Source organism: Benincasa hispida, chromosome 3, assembly GCF_027475165.1.
Source record: "Benincasa hispida cultivar pf3 chromosome 3, pf3_genome.v1.1, whole genome shotgun sequence".
NCBI lineage: Eukaryota > Viridiplantae > Streptophyta > Magnoliopsida > Cucurbitales > Cucurbitaceae > Benincasa > Benincasa hispida.
Window position 1 is genome coordinate 7,996,213 of NC_143480.1, and position 4,105 is coordinate 8,000,317.

Consider the following 4,105-nt stretch of genomic DNA (forward strand, 5'->3'; position numbering starts at 1 on the left):
AGGGAGAGCACTTCTGAACTCATATACGACCCCGAGATTGAAAGGACCTTTTGGCGTAGGAACCGATCTAACCATCGTCGAAGGTTGAGGCAGCAATTTCTCAGACAACAGAACAGACAGCGAGCAATGGTGGAAGAATAGGCAAATCAGCAACTAGCTCATGCTGCACAGAATCCAATCCTAATGACGAATAGCAGCACGCGTTCTATGAGAGAGTACGCGTCTCCTGTACTGTATGATTTCTCTCCAGGAATCACCTATCTAACGCCAGATGGGACCAGGTTCGAGATGAAATCTGTAAGGCTTCAAATGCTTCAGACTGCTGGACAATTTGGGGGTGGTCGTGGTGAAGATCCTAACGCCCACATGAAGCGTTTCCTGGAAATGTGTAATTCATTTGTAATTCTTGGAATCACCCCAGAGGCGATCAGGCTGTCTTTGTTCCCCTATTCTTTGCGTGATGACACAAAACAATGGGTGAGCTCACTGAAGCCTGGTGAAATCACCACCTGGGAGAAGTTGGTGGAAACATTTATGCAAAAATACGTCCCACCTACCACCAACGCGAGAAGGCGTCGAGAGATTATAAATTTTGTACAAGAAGAAGCTGAAACCTTAAGCGTCGCATGGGAGCGTTTTAAGGGATTGGTCAAGAATTTCCCAAACCATGGACTACCTCTAACTATCCAAATGGATACGTTTTACTGAGGATTGAATAGAGCATCGTAGATGGCAGCAGACACAGCCGCGACTGGTAGACTTATGGACAAATCTTACACTGAGACTAAAGAGATATTAGACTGCATTGCTAAACACAACATGGAATGGGTGGACGATACGTACGATGGAAGAACTGACAGGAAGAAGAGATCTCAGAACGTTAATTCTATCGATGCCAACGTAATAGCCACATTTTCTGCTTAAGTGGCTACGATGACTAGCCTTTTGCAAAACATAACGCTAGGAAACACATCAAATCAGCAGAAGGTGAATCAGGTAGAAGCGTTCGGGTAGCCTATGGTTAGCTGTGTGGGCTGTGGAGATCCTCACTCCTATGTTGAATGTCCACAAAACCTGCAGTCAGTATGCTTCATAAAAAACAAACCATTTTCCAATACATATAATCTTGGATGGAGAAACCATCCGAATTTTTCTTGGACAGGAGGAAATCATCAGAAGCACCACCCAAGGGCGAACCAACAGCAAAGGAATGGACCACCGCCTGCATTTCAACAAACGCATCAGCCACATCAACAACCCTTTAATAGAGGAGGGCAGGCGTCGAGCTCAGGATCTCCGCTTTAGAACCTATTGAAGGAATACATAGCCCAGAATGACGCATTGTTGAAAAGCCAGGCGTCGTCTATCAGAAACCTGGAAATCCAGGTAGGGCAGATAGTGAACGAGTTGAAAAGCAGGCAGCCTGGAGTTCTACCTAGCAATACTGAAACACCTAGGAACAACAATGGGAAGGAGCAATGTCACGAAGTGGAAAAGCTCTTGAAGAAAGAATAATGAATCCAAGAAACAGCAGTCCTTCGAAAGAACGCATCACACGTTCAATGGATCAAGAAGAAAGAACGCCTGAGACTACAAGCCATTTAGAACCTAGTACGTCTAACGCGGGAAAGCCTGAGGTGCCGTTAAATGCACCATTCCCTAGGCGTCTGATGAAGAAGAATGATGAACAACAATTCAAGCGCTTTCTTGAGCTCCTAAGGCAGTTGCATATCAACATTCCACTTATAGAGGCCTTGGAGCAGATGCCAACATATGTCAAATTTTTTAAGGACATTTTGACGAAGAAAAGAAGAGTCAGTGAGAAGGAAGTAATCGCGCTAACGCAGGAGTGGAACGCGTTAGTAAGCAATAGTCTACCAAAGAAGCAGAAGGGCTCTGGGAGCTTCACAGTTCCTTGCTCGATAGGAGGATTGGATATGGGTCATGCATTGTGCGATTTGGGAGCTAGTGTTAATCTCATGCCACTTTCAATTTTTAAGAAACTGGGAATTGGCGAAGCATAACCCACTTCTATTACTCTTCAGCTTGTTGACAGAACAATTAAATACCTAGAAGGATAGATTGAAGACATTTTGGTAAAGGTTGACATCTTCATATTCCCAGAAGACTTTATTATCTTAGACTATGAAGCATATAGGGAGATACCAATTATCCTTGGATGCCCCTTCTTAGCTACTGGGAACGTTTTAATTGACGTGTATAAAGGAAAATTAATTATGCGCATAGATAATCAAGAGGTGAAGTTCAATGTGCTCAACGCATTGAAATTCCCAAATAGTGAAGATTGTCAACTAAACAGTATTGAGTTGCCTGAAGAAGAGACCCATGTATGCGAGGTCCTCGCATTGGAGAACCTGAAAGAATTAAAGCCACCAAGTCTGAGTGAGCGGCAGACAAAACCAATGCGTCCATCAGTTGAGGAACCACCAGAACTCGAGTTAAAACAGTTACCTAGTCACCTGAAATACGCATTCCTTGGAACCAACAACACTTTACATGTAATTATTTCCACAACTCTTACAGAGCCTAACGAGTACTCTCTCTTGCAGATGCTGAAAAAGCACAAGCGTGCAATAGGCTGGACGCTTGCAGATATCCATGGCATTAGTCCATCTTATTGCATGCATAAGATTAGGCTGGAAGAAGGGAAGTCGGGGTCAATCGAGCCTCAAAGAAGGCTGAACCCCATAATGAAAGAAGTGGCCAAGAAGGAAATTTTAAAATGGTTGGACACGGGAGCTATTTATCCTATATCCGACAGTAGTTGGGTAAGTCCAGTCCAATGCGTTCCCAAGAAAAGGGGAACAACTGTGATAGTCAACAGCAATAATGAGCTCATACCTTCAAGGACTGTCACGGGCTGGCACATCTGTATGAATTACAGGAAGCTCAATGCAACAACTAAGAAAGACCACTTCCCCCTTCCTTTCATCGATCAAATGCTTGACAGACTTGCGGGCAAAGAATTTTACTGCTTTCTTGATGGATACTTTGGTTATAACCAGATTTTGATTGATCCATAAGATCTGGAGAAGACAACGTTTATCTGTCCCTTTGGAACATTTGCATTCAGACGCATGCCCTTTGGGCTGTGTAATGCATTGGGGACATTTCAAAGGTGTATGATGGCTATCTTCTCCGACTTCTTAGAAAAGACCGTTAAAGTCTTCATGGACGATTTCTCAGTCTTTGGAGACTCATTCCACTTATGCCTAGATAATTTGGAGGCCGTCCTCGCTCAATGCAAGAAAACAAATCTTGTATTGAATTGGAAAAAATGTCACTTCATGGTGACTGAAGGAATTGTCTTAGGCCACAAAGTATCCAAGGCTGGGTTGGAAGTAGATGAAGCCAAGATAGATGTCATAGCAAAACTTCCACCACCAACAAATGTTAAAATTTTACGAAGTTTTCTAGGGCATGCTGGCTTCTATAGAAGGTTCATCAGAGGATTCTTTCAAACTGCGCGACCTCTGAGTGCATTACTAGAGGCGAACCGGCCCTACGATTTTAATGAAGATTGCACTGACACGTTTGAGACCTTGAAGTGTGCATTGACAACAGCTTCGGTACTAATAGCACCAGACTGGATGCAGCATTTTATTCTCAGGAGCGACTCAAGTGATGTGGCAGTAGGAATAATGTTAGGGCAGAAAAAGGGTAATTTGATACATCCCATCTCTTATGCGTCCAGAACACTAAATGACTCTCAGGAACACTACACCACCACTGAAAAAGAAATGTTGGTTGTATTGTTTGGCATGGAAAATTTTCGATCTTACTTAGTTGGTGCATCAGCCACCATATATACCGATCACTCAGCCATAAAATTCCTAATGAGTAAAAAGGATGCGAAGCCAAGATTGATAAGATGGGTGCTATTGCTACAGGAATTTGATATAGATATTCAGGACAGAAAGAGAACAGAGAATCAGGTGGCTGACCACCTGTCCAGGCTAGAAAATCAAGAAATGCAAGATCAAGAAAGTGAAATCAAGGACACATTTCCCTGATGAAAGCCTGTTCAGAGTTGAAGGCAGGGAACCTTGGTATGCAGACATAGGCAATTATTTAACCACCAAGC

The 4,105-nt window shown here is 43.3% G+C and overlaps 1 non-coding gene across 1 annotated transcript; it reads right to left on the reverse strand.

Moving 5' to 3' along the window:
* Positions 1-570: 570 nt before the first annotated feature.
* Positions 571-674, reverse strand: LOC120074863 (small nucleolar RNA R71). Its single transcript, XR_005481140.1, has one exon. It is a non-coding gene; the product is annotated as a small nucleolar RNA R71 (small nucleolar RNA).
* Between the last annotated feature and the right edge of the window lie 3,431 nt (positions 675-4,105).